The sequence below is a fragment of the Macaca mulatta genome, chromosome 12 (assembly GCF_049350105.2).
Source record: "Macaca mulatta isolate MMU2019108-1 chromosome 12, T2T-MMU8v2.0, whole genome shotgun sequence".
NCBI classification, from domain to species: domain Eukaryota; kingdom Metazoa; phylum Chordata; class Mammalia; order Primates; family Cercopithecidae; genus Macaca; species Macaca mulatta.
In genome coordinates, this window is record NC_133417.1 from 143,849,894 (window position 1) to 143,869,871 (window position 19,978).

Sequence of the window (19,978 nt, forward strand, 5' to 3'; positions counted from 1 at the left end):
ACGGCCTCCGCAGGACCCCCTCCTGCGCCCTCACACCGGGGGCTTCTCTGCTCCTCTTTTCCTGGTGCGCAGCGTCCTGCTCTCTGGTCCCTTTCATCGCGTTGGGGGGTGTTCCCTCCACATTCTCAGGTGGAAGTGTTTAAGGCCAGTCCCACAGCCACCCCTCTGGATCTCCCCCACCCCAGTGCGGTGCCCCCTGCAAATGGGGTCCACATGTACAGCAAAGCAGGATGAGACAGGCCCCGCCTGCCAAGAATGTGGCGCAGCCTCCCCGGCGAGGGACGTTGAAGGGAGCAATGCGCGCAGGACAACGTCCTCCTCTGCCTGGAGTCCGTGGAGGAGACCTCCTTGGAGTGGGAGGCTCCGCAGGCCACCAGATGCCGGGGAGGGCGCTGGGAAGCCGGGAGGAGGTGGTAGGACGTGGGTGGGGTGGGGGCTCCCTGCTGGGGCGTCCGGTCCTGTCCCGGGGGCTGCGGGAGTGGTCCCACCATGGCCCAAATAGAGGTGTCACCCAGGCCTTGCTGGGGAACATGGAACTCGGGGTCCCTGGGATACCACAGAAGGTACACGTTTCCCTGGGTCCATCGGCAGGCGTGGGCACCACCTTTTTCTTTTTTTCTTTTTCTTTTTTTTTTTAGACTCCAACTGGACTTTATTTGACACAATACAATATGGCTACAGAACAGCAAACTGAAAAAACAAAGCAGAAGAAACACGGATCCATCTAATCTGTCATTAGGTAACAGCAGGGAAAGTCATTAAATGAATAACAAAACAATTAAGCTTGATGGAAGAAGTCTTTTCCTAGTGCCATACTGTTGGAATTCCCACTCTCTGTTGTCCAATGGACACACCTGTCCTGTTTTGAGCCAGCGAGAGATGCAGTGGAATGAAAAGCTTGATTACAGACTCCCCATGCGACCGTACATTCTTCTGAAGTAGCGGATGCCTGGTTAGCTTGACATTCTATGCAAAGATCCATAATGTGGTTCCTGCAGATGGCACAGTTATCAACCACAATATCCCAGGCCCAGAGGGCTATTGCATTCCACTTTTTCACTTCAAAGCGCTTCTTGTCCGCGCCGCTGTTGGTGCCGCTCGGGGCATCCACATCCCTCGCTGCCGGCACCGCCTTTTTCTTCCTCTCACCTTCTGCCTGGCTTTCTCTTGAGATGACTTTAGAAATGTACACCCTTGAGAGCGCTGTATGGTCACTTCCCTTTGAGCCTCATGATGACCTCAGAGAATGAACGCTCCCCCCACGCTGGAGGCTCGAGTGGTTAAAGCGGTCCCTGGGTGGCGATGCCAGGTGGGCCTGGTGCCTGCCTGGTCCCCTGCGTGGTTCCTCATTTACTTCCCCCTCCTCAGTGCCATGTCCATCTCACAGACCGTTTTCTTTCTTTCTTTCTTTCTTTTTTTTTTTTTTATTGGTAGTTCCAGATTTGGGGGCAGGAGGCGGTGATTTGGGTGTGAAAATCCGCTGAGCTGGGATTGAACATGATGGGGCTGGAGACTCTCAAATGGGACAGTGGCTCATCCTAGCTTAGGCCCCAGGACAGAGCCCAGCTCACACCTGCCCCCAGCACCCAGCACCGTGCCCCACTCCGGGTAGCATAGCACCCCCAGCACTTACCCCATGGAGGGTGGGAAGACAGGTGAATTAGTGTACAAAGGAATAAGGAGGAGTCCCGTTCAGTGGAGAGCAGGCTGTGTACTGCCCCGCCCTGGAGAAGGGCTGCACAGGCGTGTTCTGGCCACTCCATGCTACAATCTCGGGGCTGCCTGCCCATTCCTAACGTGTTATACTCAGACTCACTGCTCTTGCATCGTGCCCTAACCTCCAAGGAAAACCAGGCAGCAACCACAGTGCCGGTTCTATGGACCCTCCTGGATCAGGCCCACGCGGTTCCTGCCCCTCAGGCTGAAGATCTGTGGTTCTATCCCCAGCTCACCTGTCCCTGCCCGTCCGTGGTCTGACTTCTGCTTCTGGGCTTCTGCTCCTCCCTCAGGCCTTGCCCTGCGAGCCGCTTTGCTCTGGTTGGTCTCTGAGAGGAACCCCTGCCCCTGGTCCAGTGTGGAACGAGGAGGCTGGCAGCCAGCGCTTTCCTGCGGCTCGCTTCCTGTCTGTGGGCTGACAGGAAGTTCTTCATGGGGAAAGCCAGGAAGCCAAGACTCACATAGCAAAGCCTCCGTTTGCAAGGCGGTGTTAGCCCTTCCTCCTTGAGGGGCAATTTCAGTCAGTGCATCACTCCAAGTGGGTTTGGTAACACTGAGTTTATGGTACAATGAAAATCACTCTTGCCAAGAGAACAAATGCAGATGAAAGGCAGGGTGAGTCACACGGGCTCTGCATGTCCCTGGCAGCAGCAAGACACGTCTTGCTGCACCCCTAGCAGCCTTTGACACAGGAGCCAGCCACAGACAGTGCTGGACTCCAGCACGTTGCTCCAGTTTCTCCAGGCCGCACCTTCTAGGACCCACTTTCCGATGCCTGGACATCTCATTGCTCTCTTCTGGTTTTACTTCCAAGCTCTGGGGAATCTACCCTTGGCTAGCATCACTCAGAAATTGCACAACTACCATTTTAAGAGCTGTTTAATTTAACTTTTAATGTTGCTTAAGCTCCTATAGGTAGTGTCTGGGACAGTGTAGCAGCAGGAGAGCAAATTCTGGCACCTACCCTTGTAAGAATTTATGAACAGTGTTTTCTGCTAAAAATAGTAAAGTTCTAGTTCTGCTGACTGCATAACATTGAGCAGGGCAAGCAACTTGCTTAATCTCCTCAGTCTCATTTTTCTTTTTTTCATTTGTAAGAGGTGGACACTCAACTTTCATAAGATAAGTGGCATGAAAATGTTCTTTGAGCTGTAAAAATATTGGCTGATTTACAAATGATTGTTTTGACCAAGGTATTGGAAAGAACTTTTGCTAGAAGACAGTGAGTGCTTCCACAGGCACTAACCTCTCTGGTGTTTTGAAAATGCTCCAAAGGGCAAATTCTAGCAGTGTGAAAGATTTGAGAAACTGCTACCTCACTAGTTGTTCTATTTCCTCATTATTATTTTTGCCATCTCAGATGACCACTGACAGGCATAAAGAGATTATTTCTCCCATATACCCATCCCTTTTTCAGGAATTAAAACTATAGAGAAGCTCAGTGGCAAGACTAGGGCACAGGAGCCAGGGAATGGGATGAGAAATGTTCCTTGCAATACCAGAAGTCACACATTTTCATGAATAAACTAGGGATGAGTTAAGCTGGATATTAGTGTTGGATTTATAATGTATGAAATAGTTTATTGTAAATGTTTATTTTAAACCTCAGTTTTCAGCAGTCTGATGAACCAGATACCCTGAGAATCATCTTGATATAAAATGTCTAGGGATGTTGGCTAAAATACAGCAAGTATAATAAACATTGCTCATGAAAAGATAAGGGAAATCCCTTGTAGAGGCCCAAACCAAAGAGGGAACAGAAGCCAGAAATATAAGATAACTGATACTAGGGCTATGCTGGGGGAAGGCATGGGATGGCAAAGGTGGGAGTTGAGGTTACCTTGTATGTCTTTTTAACTAATAAATTTTTGGATTTTAATGGCCATGCAGAAATAGGAAATGAATCTTTGAGCCCATAAGAGGCTGGAAATTAGAACTGAGATTACTATACATTAGTCTTTTTAACTAATGAATTTTTGGATTTTAATGGCCATGCAGAAATAGGAAATGAATCTTTGAGCCCATAAGAGGCTGGAAATTAGAACTGAGATTCCTATACAAGAGTTGTCCCCTGCCCATGAAGAATTACACTTCCAGTGAAAAGGTGGACCAGAAGAACAATCCAGCCATTGGCACAGGGAAATAACAGAAAGCCTGTCAACCTTGGCCTGATTCTGAGTAGGAGAAAATGGTTGCCTTTGAGAATTTGTATGTAGTGGCTGTCCTCAGGTGTATTTGGGGTGTGAATTTATACTATCTGAGTGGCATGGAGCCCCCAATCTGAGCAATTTAGATAAAATTAACCCTGGAGCACCTGGCAGGAGAAAGCACAAAATCTCTGTGGATGTACACAAATAATTCCTACAGAAAAACTGCAATGAAGATGAGCTCACAATCCAAAAGTGCCAATCCAAGGGAGAAAAATAAACTCTGAGCAAGTTCAAAGATATAACAAACAGTGGGATTAAATTCCTAAGAGCTTCAGGCAACAATATTATCAAAATAAAGATTGTGAAATAGAATTAAAGACACAATGGAAAATTTAAAAAAAGAGAAAACAGCAAGCTGCCACCAAGGGAAGACAAAAGACAGGGAAGATTCGAAAAGAACAAAAGGAAATGTATAGGAATAAAAAATATAGTGATTGAAATGTAACGAAATCTTTAATGATTAGGTTAAAAAGCAAATTAGACATAACTAAAAGGAGAATTCGTTAAGTGGAAAATCACTGTGAGCACATGGAAATGAAGAGAGAGAAAATTTGGAAGCAAGATTAATAGATATGGAGAATAGGACAAGAAGGTCTAATAGAAGCACAATAGGAGTTAAAGATGGAGAGAAAGGAGAGAATGAGAGTGAGCCAATATTGAAAGAGACGGTGACCGAGAATTTTCAAAATTGAGAACAGTTCTGAGTTCTCAGATTCAAGGAAAGTGTAGTCCTAAATATTAGGATAGATAAAAGGAAATGCATCCCTGGATAGATTAGAGTAGGCTATGTAAGAATGCAAAGTACAAAGATGATACCTTAACAGTAGCCAGAAATATAAGATGACCTATGAAGGAATGACAATTAATTTGGCTGCCACTTGTCAATGATGACCAAAGGACAGTGGAATTATATCTTCAAAGTGTTGAGAGAAAATATAATTTTCTACCTAACTAAACTGTCATACAAGAATTAGGGAGAAAGGACGAAAAACAAAGCACTAAGGAATTTATAACTAACAGAGTCCCACCTAAATAACTTCCAGGAATGCACTTTATCAAGGAGAAAACTGAATCTAGAATGAAGAAGTGAACTGAAAGCAGAATGGTGAGCGAATAAATTAGTACACATATGGATAAATTGGAACAGGATTGACAATGGATGACAACAATAATAGTAATGACATTTCACATGTATAAAAACATGTAGGACATGAAATACTGGATTAAGTATCATGTAAGTTGGGAGGAGAATGACCCAAGTCCCCTAATTATATGTAAGGTGGGAGGATAATAATCTAGAATTCCAAAATCATTAAATGATCCCGTGAACAATTGAGTTAACTTGAGATCTTGGAATGCTGAGTACACATGTTGAAATTTTAGTCATGACTGCTGGGAGTTGTGGGGCGTGGTAAAAGTAGAATTTGCAGTTTTCAAAACAGTAAAGGAAAAATGAAAAAAGAAACTCTCTAATCCTATTGAACAAGGCAGCAAATGTTTTCTGTAAATGACCAGATAGTACATATTTTTGACTTTGTGTGCCATATCATCTCTATTGTATCTATTCAACTCTGCTATTGTAGTGCAAAACCAACCATAGAGAAAATTTAAACAAATGAGCATGGTAGTGCACTCCAATTCAACTTAATTTATAAAAACAGCAAATGGGCCGGGCGCGGTGGCTCAAGCCTGTAATCCCAGCACTTTGGGAGGCCGAGGCGGGCGGATCACAAGGTCAGGAGATCGAGACCACAGTGAAACCCCGTCTCTACTAAAAAAAATACAAAAAAAATTAGCCGGGCGCGGTGGCGGGCGCCTGTAGTCCTAGCTACTCAGGAGGCTGAGGCAGGAGAATGGCGTGAACCCAGGAGGCGGAGCTTGCAGTGAGCCGAGATCGCGCCACTGCACTCCAGCCTGGGCAACAGCATGAGACTCTGTCTCAAAAAAAAAAAAAAAAAAAACAGCAAATGAACTGGATTTGGCCTGAAGGGTATAATTTGCCAATCCCTGCTATAGAAGATAGGAAAAGAAGTAAAAGCTAGAAAGATGGAAAGCACAAATTAAGATGGTAGAAACAATTCCAAATGGGTTAGTAACTACAAGAAATGTAAACAAATTGAGTTTGCTGAATAAAACCAGAGACTGATAGATTAAATAAAGAAAAAAATGACTTTATGGTTTTAACAAGACCAATTCTTCAGCAATATGGAAAACAGAAAGGTGTAAAGTAAAAGTGGGGAAATAGATGTGCCAGACAAAGATCGATGAAAAGAAAGGTTATTAACTGCATTAAAACACAAAAAAGGTCTTAAAGTAAAAAAGCATTAGTCATGTCTAAAAGGATTATTATAAAATGGCAAAAAAACCGGAATTCACTAGGAGAAATTTATAAACTTATATACCCCTAAAAATATGGCCTCAAAATACATAAAGCAAAATTTGATGGAATTACAAGGAGAGATTTATAAGTCTACCCTTACAGTGTAACAAAGTAAGTGTATGGATTTTTAAAATACAAATTAAGAATTTATATCTAATGACACATAGAATGTTATGCCTAAAAATTGATAATGCATATTATTTTCAAGTACACATGCAACAGTTATAATAATCACATATTAGGTCATAAAATACAATTCAACAAATATTAACAAAATGGGATCATGCAGGCCATGTTCTCTCTCCACTATATATTGTTGAAGTCAAAAAATTGAATGAAGTTACACATTTGGATGTTTTAAAGCATATTTATAAATAAGTCATGATCCAAAGAAGAAATCATAATAAAAATAAGACTATATTATGAGCTGAATGATAATAAAAATGCCATACATCCACACTTGTGGAATGCTGTTACAGTAGTACTTAGAACAAAATTTATAGCCCTAAATGCATTCATTAGAAAAGAAAAAAGACTGGATACTATTAATCTAATAGAAATTAAAAGAACATGGGATAGGAGGCAGAACTAGCTTGCAGTTCCAGCTCAGATGGACAGAGCAGGGTGTGGAGACTTGGATCATCAACTTTTGCTCCAAAACGACTATGGCAGGAATATACCAGGAAAGCCAAGAGAGTCCACATACCCTCTGATGGAATTGGATTGCTCCTGTGGGATCTGGGAGACAGCCCACATACTGTGAGTGTCCAAGCTGTGACAGTGGAAAAGTGGGATTACCTGCCCCTGAACACACACCCTCACTGGGGAACCGAAGGTCTAGATCAGGGGAGAAGGATTTGACCTTACCTGGAGCCGAGTCAACTTGGAGAGCCAAGTGAAATACAGGGGTAGAGGAAGCAGTGGGAAAAGCCCTCTGGGCTCTCTGGGGTCCCCAGGGAAGCCATTTCTTACTTTTCTCACAGGTGTCCTTGGGGAGGCTGCCAGAGGAACTGGGAAAAGACCACAGGGAGAAGGAAACCTCAGGCTGAACTTTGTAACAATTCCAACCAAATGTGAAGTCTCCTGACCAGAACTCAGGGGAGGGCATGAATCCATGTGCAGATGCGACAGGTGGGGAGGTGTGAAAATCCTACTTGCTTTCTCATCTGGGAAGTTGGTAGCCTGGGGCAATGCAATTTTTCAGCCCTGCTGCTCACTGCCTGGAAACAAACTCAGTGCTGTTGGGAGTGGGGCACGGTGGCAGTGAGATTGGCCTTTTGGGTTGTGTGGGAGCTGGGTGAGGCCTGTAACTGCCAGCTATCCCTCACTTCCCTGCCAACTTTGATGACACAGCAGAGGCAGCCATAATCCTCCTGGGAACATAACTCCATTGACCTGAGAACAACACCCCTAACCCCGCAGCAGCAGCAGCAAGCTCTGCCCAAGGAGAGTCTGAACTTAGACACATCTAACCTTGCCTCAACCCGATGGTCCTTCTCTACCCACCCTGGTAGCTGAAGACAAAGGGCATATTATTCTCTCGGGACTTCTAGGGCCCCACCCACAGCCTAATTCCTCCCTGTACTACCACAGCTGATGCTCTCTTGAAAGTGCTACCTCCTGGCAAGAGGCCAACCAGCACAAAAGTAGTGCATTAAATAACTAAAACTAAGGACCCTCAGAGAGTCCATTTCACTCCCCTGCCACCTCCACCGGAGCAGGTGCTGGTATTCATGGTTGAGAGACCTGAAGATGGTTCACACTGTCTGAGCAGACAACCCCCAGTACCAGCCTGGAGCCTGGTAGCCCTGCTGGGTGACTTAGATCCAGAAGAGAAATAGCAATAACTACAGTTTGGCTCTCAGGAAGCCACATCCCTAGGAAAAAGGGGAGAGTATTGCATCATGGGAACACCCCATGGGACAAAAGAATCTGAACAGCAGCTTTGAGCTCCAGATCTTCTCTGTGACATAGCCTACCCACATGAGAAGGAACCAGAAAAAAACAATTCTGGTAATGTGACAAAACAAGATTCTTTAACACCCCCCAAAAAAATCACACTAGCTCACCAGCAATAGATCCAAACCAAGAAGAAATTCCTGATTTACCTGAAAAAGAATTCTGAAGGTTGATTATTAAGCTAATCAAGGAGGCACCAGAGAAAGGTGAAGTCCAATTTAAGGACTTAAAAAAAAAGAGATACAAGATATGAGGGGAGAAATCTCCAGTGAAATAGATAGCATAAATACAAAAAAAAAATCACAACTTCAGGAAATAAAGGACACACTTAGAGAAATACAAAATGTACTGAAAAGTCTCATCAATAGAATCAAAGGAGCAGAAGAAAGAACTTCAGAGCTCAAAGACAAGGTTTTCAAATTAACCCAATCCAACAAAGACAAAGAAAAAAGAATTTAAAAAATGAGCAAAGCCTCCAAGAAGTTTGGGATTATGGTAAACAATAAAACAAGAATAATTGGTGTGTTCCTGAAGAAGAAGTAAATCTAGAAGTCTGGAAAACATATTGGGGGAATAATCGAGAAAAACATCCCTGACCTTGCTAGAGACCTAGACATCCAAACACAAGAAGTTCAAAGAACACCTGGGAAATTTATTGCAAAAAGATCATTGCCCAGGCACATTGCCATTAGGTTATCTAAAATCAAGATGAGGAGAGAATCTTAAGAGCTGTGAGATAACCTATTAAAAAAAAAAAACTATCAGATGAACAGCAGATTTCTCAGCAGAAACACTACAAGCTAGAAGGGATTGGGGCCCCATCTTCAGCCTCTTTAAACAAAACAATTATCAGCCAAGAATTTTGTATCTGGTGAAATTAAGCTTCATAAATGAAGGAAAGATACAGTCTTTTTCAGACAAACAAATGCTGAGAGAATTTGCCATGACTAAGCCAGCACTACAAGAACTGCTAAAAGAAGCTCTGAATCTTGAAACAAATCCTGGAAACACATCAAAACAGGACCTTTTAAAAGTATAACTTTCACATGACCTATAAAACGGAAGTATAATAAAATAACCCCAAGGTATACAGGCAAGAAATAACACAATGAATGGCATAGTACCTCGCATCTCAGTACTAATATTGAATGTAAATGGCCTAAATGCTCCACTTAAAAGATACAGAATTGCAGAATAAATAAGAATTCACCAAGCAAGTATCTGCTGCCTTCAAGAGACTTACCTAACACATAAGGACTCATATAAACTTAAGGTAAAGGGGTGGAAAAAGACATTCCATGCAAATGCACACCAAAGTGAGCAAGAATAGCTATTCTTGTATTGGCAAAACAAACTTTAAAGGAACAGTAGTTAAAAAAGACAAAAAGGGATATTATATAATGATAAAAGTCCTTGTCCAATAGGAAAATATCACAATCCTAAATATATATGCACCTAACACTGGAGCTCCCAAATTTATAAAACAATTACTACTTGACCCAAAAAATCAGATAGACAGCAACATGATAATAATAGTGGGGGACTTCAATACTCCACTGACAGCACTAGAGAGTTCATCAAGACAGAAAGTCAACAAAGAAACAGTGGATTTAAACTATACCTTGGAACAAATGGACTTAACAGATATTTACAGAACATTCTACTCAACAACTGCAAAATGTACATTCTATTCATCAGCACATGGAACTTTCTCCAAGACAGACCATATAATAGGCCACAAAACAAGTCTTAATATATTTAAGGAAACTGAAATTATATCAAGTACTCTCTCAGACCACAGTGGAATAAAACTGGAAATCTACTCCAAAGGAACCTTCAAAACCATGCAAATACCTGGAAATTAAGTAACCTGCTCCTGAATGATCACTGGGTCAACAATGAAATCAAGATGGAAATTAAAAAATTATTTGAGCTGAATAATAGTGACACAACCTATCAAAACTTCTTGGACACAGCAAAGATGATACTAAGAGGAAAGTTCATAGCCTTAAATGCCTTCATTAAAGAGTCTGAAAGAGCACAAATAAACAATTTAAGGTCACACCTCAAGGAACTAGAGGAACAAGAACAAACCAAACTTAAACTGAGCAGAAGAAAGGAAATAATCAAGATCAGAGCATAACTAAATGAAATTGAAACAAACAGAAAACAATACAAAAGATAAATGAAACAAAAAGCTGGTTCTTTGAAAAGATAAATACAACTGATAGACCATTAGCAAGATTAACTAAGAAAAGAAGAGAGTAGATCCAAATAAGCTCAATTAGAAATGAAATGGTCAAGGCTCCTATGAACACCTTTATACACATAAACTGGAAAGCCTAGAGGAGATGAATAAATTCCTGGAAAGATACAACCCTCCTGGCTTAAATGAGGAAGAATTAGAAACCCTGAACGGACCAATAACAAGCAGTGAGATTGAAATGGTAATAAAAAAATTACCAACCAAAAAAAGTCCAGGACCAGACAGATTCACCCCTGAATTCTACCAGACATGCAAAGAACAATTGGTACCAATCCTATTGACACTATTCCATAAGATAGAGAAAAAGGGAATCCTTCTTAAATCATTCTATGAAGCTAGTATTGCCCTAATACCCAAACCAGGAAAGGACATAATAGAAAAAGAAAATTACAGACCAATATCCCTGATGAACATAGATGCAAAATCCTTAACAAAATACTAGCTAACCAAATTCAACAGCATAACAAAAAGATAATCCACTATGATCAAGTGGATTTCATACCAGGGAGGCAGGGATGGTTTAACATATGCAAGTCAATAAATGTAATACACCACATAAACAAAATTAAAAACAAAAATTACATGATTATCTCAGTAGATGGAGAAAAAGCACTTGACAAAATCCAGCATTTCTTTATGTTTAAAACCCTCAGAAAAATCAGCATACAAGGGACAAACTTCAACGTAATAAGAGGCATCCATGACAAACCCACAGCCAACATAAATACTGACTGGGGACAAGTTGAAAGTGTTCCCTCTGAGAACTGGAAAAAGACAAGGATGCCCACACTCACCACTTCTACTCAACATGGTACTGTAAGTCCTAGCCAGAGCAATCAGACAAGAGAAAGAAATAAAGGGCATCCAAATTGGTAAGGAGGAAGTCAAACTGTTGCTGTTTGCTGATGATATGACCATATATCTAGAACACCCTAAAGTCTCCACCACAAAGCTCCTAGAACTGATAAATGAATTCAACAAAGTTTCAGGATACAAAATTAATGTATACAAATCAGGAGCTCTGCTATACACCAATAGTGACCAAGCTGAGAATGAAATCAAGAACTCAACCCCTCTTACAATAGCTGTAAAAAAATACTTAGGAATATACCTTACTAAGGAGGTGAAAGACTCCTACAAGGAAAACTACAAAACACTGCTGAAAGAAATCATAGATGACACAAACAAATGGAAACACATCCAATGCTTATGGATGGGTAGAATCAATATTGTGAAAATGACCATACTGCCAAAAGCAATCTATAAATTTAATGCAATTTCCATCAAAATACCACCATCATTCTTCACACAACTAGAAATAAAACAATCCTAAAGTTCATATGGAACCAAAAAAAAAAAAAAAAAAAAGGCTGCATAACCAAGCAATACTAAGCAAAAAAACAAATCTGGAGGCATCACATTACCTGATTTCAAACTATACTATAAGGCTATAGTCACCAAGACAGCATGGTACTAGTATTAAAAATAGACACATAGACCAATGGAACAAAATAGAGAAGCCAGAAATAAACCCAAATACTTATAGCCAACTGATCTTCAAAAAAGCAGACATAAAGTGGGTAAAGGACACTCTTCAACAAATGGTGCTGGGATAATTGGCGAGCCACACGTAGAAGAATGAAACTGGATCCTCATATTTCACTTTATAAAAAAATTAACTCAAAGTGGATTAAGAACTTAAATTTAAGACCTGAAACTATAACAATTCTAGAAGATAACACCAGAAAACCCTTCTAGACATTACCTTAGGCAAAGATTTCATGAGCAAGAACCCAAAAGCAAACACAACAAAAAGATAAATAGGTGGGACTTAATTAAACTAAAAAGCTTTTTCACTGCAAAAGGAACAGTCAGAATAGTAAACAAACAACCCACAGAGTGGGAGAAAGTCTTTCCAATCTGTACATCCAACAAAGGACTAATATCCAGAATCTACAAGAAATGCAAACAAATTAGCAAGAAAAAAAAACAAACCCATCAAAAATTGGGCTAAGGACATGGACAGACAATTCTCCAAAGAAGATGTACAAATGGCCAACAAACATATGAAAAAATGCTCAACATCACTAATGATCAGGGAAATGCAAATCATAACCACAGTGTGATACCACCTTACTCCCACAAGAATGGTCATAATAAAAAAAAATAGATGTTGATGTGGATGCAGTGAAAAGGAAACACTTCTACACTGCTGGTGGTAATGTAAACTAGTACAACCATTATAGAAAACAGTGTGGAGATTTCTTAAAGTACGAAAAGTAGAACTACCATTTGATCCAGCAACCCCACTACTGGGTATCTACCCAGAGGAAAACAAACCGTTATACAAAAAGGATACTTGCACATGCATGTTTATAGCAGCACAATTTGCAATTGTAAAAATATGGAAACAGCCCAAATGCCCCTTAATCAACAGGTGGATAAAGAAACTGTGATATATATATATATGTGTGTGTGTGTGTATATATATGTATATATGTGTGTATATATATACACACACACACAATGGAATATTACTCAGCCATAAAAAGGAATGGATTAATGGCATTCATAGCAACCTGGATGGGATTGGGGATGATTATTCTAAGTGAAGTAACTCAGGAATGGAAAACCAAACATTGTATGTTCTCACTCGTCAGTGGGAGCTAAGCTATGGGGTTGCAAAGGCATAAGAATGATACAATGGACTTTGGAGACTTGGGGGGAAAGGGTGGGCAGGGGGTGAGGTATGAAAAGCTACAAATTGGATTCAGTGTACACTGCTTGGGTGATGGGTGCACCAAAATCTCACAAATCACCACTAAAGAACTTATATAACGGAATACCACCTGTTCCCCCAAAACCTATGGAAATAAAAAATAAAAAATAAGAAAGAATAAATTAAAAGAAAACGTGGTAAACTCTAAAAATGGGAAGGAATGAAATAGGTATGAACAGAAATTAGAGAAATGTAAAACTAAGATACATGGAGAAGACCCATGCAACCAAGAGCTGATTCTGGAAAAGATTAGCAGTACAGACAATTTTCTGGCTACATTTCTCAATGACAAGAGAGGTAGGTAGTGAATAAACAAATACAAAGACAGGAATTATAAACAACTAAGACATAGGCGAGTTTTTAAAAAAGATGCTACTTGTGGATAATCATGAAAATGTATAACAAAATTGCCAATTTCCTAGAAAAATACAAATGACCAAAACTGACTTAAGAGGAAGTAGAAAACCTGCGTACACTCATTAACAAAATTGAATCAAATAGTTAAAAACCTACTGACAAAATTACTTCTGGGCCCAGAGAGCTTAGAGATAGGTTCTATCAAATATTCAAGGAATAGATAATCTCAATTTATATAATCTGTTCCAGAGAATAGGCAAAGAAAATATTTGGTGCTTCAATTGATATGTGTGTATACCTTGATGCCAAAATCAGACCAACCGTAAAATGAGAAGATACAATTACTGGTAAAAGGCACTCAAGAAAGTAAATGCAAAAGACTTAAATTATTAACCAATGGAGTCCAGCAATGTATCTATAGAAAATAAATCATGATAAAGTTATCAGTCACTTATCAAAATCAAATTCTGTAGCCTTTCATAAAAAGCCCAATTTCAGTGGTACAATTCACCACAATGCCGTGCTCATTCACTACCAGAACAATTGTCACTTGGTTCAGTTCAGCCTCACAGCTAGGTGACAAAAGGGAAAAACATCAGCAATTTGCCCTAAGTACACATTCACCAGATTGAACAAGTCAAGGATCCCTTAGGGTCAAGAAGGCAGCGTAAGAGCCTCACAGCCTGTGGTGTTCTTAGGTACACATTCATCCTAGCCTTCTGGTCTGTCCTTGGTCCAGCTCCTGCCTGTGCTCACCTGAACGTGTAAAGATCCCACCTGAACACACCTGAGTTCTTAAACTTCAGCCTTACACAAACTTCAGGTCATGTCAGGCTTCTGCTCTTGGTTTCCTGTTTCTATCTTCATCAAAAAAATTATTATTGTTTTTTTCTGCTACAGAATTAATGTTCATTTTGTTCATTGAAAAAATATTGGAACATAAGGAAAAGAAAACCTCCCCTTGATCTTATCACAGAGAGACAACCACTAGTAACATATACTTACATATACCCATGTGTAACATATAATATTATAAAATATATTCTATGTTTATTCTCCATGTAGTATAATATATAATATCATATGTTCTGTTTATTTTTTCTGTTAAGGTAGAAAATATTTTTGCAGGCCAGGTGCGGTGGCTCATGCCTGTAATCCCAGCACTTTGGGAGGCCGAGGTGGGCGGATCACGAGGTCAGGAGATCAAGACCATCCTGGCTAACACAGTGAAACCCTGTCTCTACTAAAAATACAAAAAATTAGCTGGGCATGGTGGCATGTGCCTGTAGTCCCAGCTACTCAGGAGGCTGAGGTAGGAGAATTGCTTGAACCTGGGAGGCGAAGGTTGCGGTGAGCCCAGATTGCACCACTGCATTCCAGCCTGGGTGACAGAGCGAGACTCTGTCTCAAAAAAAAAAAAAAAAAATATCTATCTATCTATCTATCTATCATCTATCTATCTATCTATCTATCTATCTATCTATCTATCTATATGCATATCTAGAACTGTATATATACTATATGTTTATACAAATTTAGAATTTTGCAAACATAGTTTTTCGATATTTTTCTGAGTAAATAATATAATATGAATATTTCTTCAAGAAACCCTGCCCCCGCCAGCTCCAGTGCTGGGCCCAAGGTTCCGTTGTATCATATTGTGATTGTATCCTTCACTCATCCCACCAGGCTGGGGCAGGCACTTTGTTATCCTGTAGCTTCAAAGCTTTGTAGCCTAAGACTCAGGATCCCTATTCTTGAGTCTGATGTCTGGCACTTCCAGGTCCCCATCCTGCCAGAATACCAGATTCCTGTGCAGAGACCTACACACCTGCTGCTCACCTAAATCTCTGGAGTTTTCTCCGGTGAATGGTGCTCCTGCAGGATTGGTGTGTGTGCTGTCTGTTCATGCGTCCTGGTTTGCATGACACCAGATGGATCTACCTAGCTTCTGCCCCCACTTCTTCACAATTGCTGCTCAAATGTCCATCTCATCACAGTGGTCCTACCTGACCACCTGATGTGCAATATCTGATGCAAAATGATGAAAAAGTATTTTCCTCAGCCTCTGTACTGGTGATCTCTATCAGCCTTATTCTACTCAAATTTTACATGTACTTATCAAAACCTCTCATGGGCTTTATCTATGTCTCTGTGTTTCTATGTATTCAATTGTATCTCTGAATCTGACAATGTACCTTTTTATCTTGGTGTCTATCCATCTATCTGTGCATCTATCCATATCCATCTGCATCCAGCCCACCTATCCATCCACCCATTCACTCATCTACCCACACATCCATTCACCTACCCATGCCTCTATCCACATCCACCCCACCCATCCATCCACCCATTCATGCATCTACCCACACATCCATTCACCCATTCACACATCTACTCACACATCCATCCACTTATCCACCCATTCACTCATCTACACACACATCTGTTCACCTATCCATCCATCCATATCCATCTGCCTCTACCTCCACTCATCCATTCACCCATCCACCCAACCACCCACACAGCCATCTACCCATTCACCCATCTACCCACACATCCATCCATGTATTTATCCATCTATACATATCCATCCACCCACCCACCCACCCATCCACCCATTCACTCATCTACCCCCACATCCACTCACCTATCCATCCATCTATCCATATCCATTCACCTCCACCCCGCTCATCTATTCACTCATCCACTCAACCACCCACATGTCCATTTACCCATTCATGCATCTACCCACACCCATCCATGTATTAATCCATCTATCCATATCCATTCACATCCACCCACCCACTCACCCACCCACACATTCACCCATCCACTTATTTACCCACCCTTTATCTACCTATCCATGCATTTGTCCTTATCCATCTACATCCACCCCCACCCATCCACCCATTCACTCATCAACTGACCAGTTCATCCATGTATCTATCCTTATCCATCCACATCTATCCACTCACCCACCCATTCACCCATACACTTATTTACCCATTCTTCATCTACCTATCCATACATTTGTCCTTATCCATCCACATCCACCCACCCACCCATCTACCCATTCATACATCTACCCACACACCCATCCATGTATTTATCCATCTATACATATTTATCCACATTTACCCACCCACTCACTCAACCATCCATCCAACCACTCATCCATCAATCCACCAACCCACCCATCCACCCACCCACCTCTCCATCACCCATCCTCTCATTCACTCATCTACCCACCCATCCATCTACCCATTCATCAATTCACTCATCTACTCACCTATCCATATCTGTCCATCTAGCCATATCCATCCACATACACCCATCTACCAACTCATCCACCCTTTCACCTATCCATTCATTTACTCACCCATCTATTCACCTATCCATGCATTTATCCATTCACATCTACCCACCCATCCGTCCACCCATCCATCCACTCATTCACTCATCTACTCACCCACCCATCGACCTATCCCTCCATCTATTCATATCCATTCACATCTACCTACCCACCCCCCATCTACCCAGCTACCCATTCATTCATCTACCCCCATCCAGTCACTTATCCATGCATCTGTCTCACTACTGTTGTATTCTAACACTTAGTACAGTGCTTGACATATATTTGGCCAATATTTGTTATAGACAAATAAATACTAAGCTTATCTTTCTTATTTTCTGTTACCTAAAACAAAGTTCTTAGTGTCAATGTGATTTTAACATCCAAACAAATATGGGCACTGAGGTCACATGGTATTACCTGGTCAGAATGTACCTATCCTTGTGGCCTAGGATATGCTTTCACTCTAATATTTATAGCGTATTTTCCAGAGGAACAACACGCAAAACATATTGTGAGTAGGATTATAAATTTACTCATATAAGACACTAATGTGCAAACAAAATGTGGTTTCTTTGTTCAGTAATGATTCCTTCACCACTACACTTGCTTTTCTTGCAGAGAAAAGCAAGAAAGCATTTTGCAATAATGTCAACGATCTCTCTGGTTCTCAATCTTTAGAATGTCAGAATCTGTGCCCTGCTTCTCTTTGAGTTGGCTTTGGGAGTTGAGGGCGTTGGTGTAGAGGGTCTTTGTGGGTTTCTGGGGACTTGCTGCCCTGGAAGTGTTGCTGAACAGGGTAGCAGGGATCATCCCAGTTCTGCTTCTTGTCCTGGGTCACACTCCTAGTGGTCCTTGTCATCACCCCTGGCTGCCTGGGACCCGTTCTGGCTACTGCACATTGGAGGCGCTCCGCATCTGTCCCTTAAGCTCATCCCATGGCCTTTGCTGCAGGGCCATGCAGCCCCCAGAGCTCCCCAAAATGGTGGATCACTGGCTTGCAATCGAGTACTCCTCTGTTGGCCTCCACAGGCCTAGGGGACCCTAGTGTCTTTGGGTGGCACAGTCACTCTAAGGAAGGCCTCTGTGCATGGACGCCACTGGACTTACATAGGATGTGGCCACTGGTGCCAGTCAGTATGTGAGGGCACCTTCTTCAGGGGCTTCCAAGCAGGAAGGTAGGCAGAAGCCCCCATCCTTGGTATTCCCCTTGCCAACACAACCCTCTTCATGCCGGAGTTTCAGCCCACCTGATACCCACCCGTTTCCTTTACTTTTCTCTTCATTCTCTTACCTGCACTTCTCCTCAGAGGACAGGGTAATTCTCTTGCGTCTCCAGGTGGGATATAGTCTCCCTTAGGCACAGCTGTTTTGAAACTCCATGGACTCACCCCCTGAGTTCTAAAGGAGATCAATTTGGGAAGTTTCTTTTCTGTCTCAACAAAATCTTGCTTTCTTCCTGCAGATACAAAATTCCTGTATTTCAAGTAGGAGATGAATATTCTATCTTTTAAAAATATCCCTTGCTATAATAATCCTAATCTCTCTCCCTTCCTCCTCAGGGCAGGAGGAGGTCAGATGTCTGGACAGACAAGAGAGGAAGCATGTGAATGCGTTTCCCCAGATTTCATCCTTGTTACAGCTGTGGATGAATCTTTGACCCTGGGGAATGCATTTGAGTGTCCCGGCAGTCCGTAAGCTGTGGTGTGACAGAAGGAATTTGTTCATATTTTTCATTTCTTCTGGCAGCTTATTGAGCTCTTGTTTTTATAATTTTTCAGTTAGAAAATTATATGATTGTCAAATAAAAATAATTACTCCTTCCTTTCCAATACACTATCTCCTATTTTCTTTTCTTTTCTAATTGCTGTAGCAAACAAATTCCAGAAGAATATTTAATAACAACAGTGGGGGTAGCTTTGTTTTATTTCTTACTATAATGGGAATAGCTCTAGTGCTTCACCATTAATCAAGACATTGGCTAATATATTAAATAATAAAAAGGTTTTATTTTTCTCCACTCACAAGCTGAATGGTGGCATATATCTTAATAGCATCTTGGGCAGATTCCTCAACTTCCTGGTCAGTTGGTTATTGAAATCTACAGTTTGCATCTCCAGCCTCCTCTTGCCCTATTAAAGTTCCCTGCATCCTCCCCGCCAACCTCCCCTTGCTGTAATCTGAGGGTCTTGAAGTGAGGAGGGGCTTGGTCTGATGTTCTACTCTTCGGCCCAACTCCTTCTTCCTGGAATGCCCACGGGGCAGCATGTCTGCCTTCTCCTTCCTTGCCAAAGTTTAACCTCTAGGCTCTGTGGGGTATGGGGGGAAGGGACAGCAAGGTGCAGATGTTGCTTTTTTAACCGGTCATCCGACTACAATCTATTCTTTTGCTTGGTTGCAGCTCTGATCACATTAGTCACTGATATCCCATGCAGTAGGTGAACAAATGGCTCTTTTTCCTTGCTGGGTATTTGCAAGTTCTTGGGGCCAACCTGCTGTAATGTTCTCTGACATGGGAGCCACATCTCTGGCTTGGTGTTTTCGTAGATTTGCAAGATTTAGTAAATAAAATACAGGATACCTAGTTACATTTCAATTTCAGATAAATGATTAATACTTTTTTTTGAGACAGAGTCTTACTATGTCACCCAGGTTGGAGTGCAGTGGCGCGATCTCAGCTCACTGCAACCTCTGCCGCTCAGGTTCAAGTGATTCTCCTGCCTCAGCCTCCCGAGTAGGTGGGATTATAGGTGCACACCACCGTACCTGGCTAATTTTTGTATTTTTAGTAGAGATGGGGTTTCACCATCTTGGCCAGGCTGGTCTTGAACTTCTGACCTCGTGATCCACCCGCCTCGACCTCCCAAAGTGTTGGGGTTACAGGCGTAAGCCACTGTGCCTGGCCAATACTTTTTTTAGTGTATGTCCAATGCAATATTTGGGACATACTTGTAGT

At 41.6% G+C, this 19,978-nt stretch overlaps 1 pseudogene across 1 annotated transcript in view; it reads right to left on the reverse strand.

Moving 5' to 3' along the window:
• Nucleotides 1–605: 605 nt before the first annotated feature.
• Nucleotides 606–19,978, reverse strand: part of LOC708350 (uncharacterized) — a 33,790-nt pseudogene continuing 14,417 nt past the window's right edge. Inside the window, exons 2-3 of the transcript XR_013401834.1 lie at nt 1,953–2,144; nt 606–1,227 (exon numbers count right to left, since the gene is read on the reverse strand). The product of XR_013401834.1 is annotated as an uncharacterized LOC708350 (transcript). The remainder of the gene's footprint in view (nt 1,228–1,952; nt 2,145–19,978) is intronic.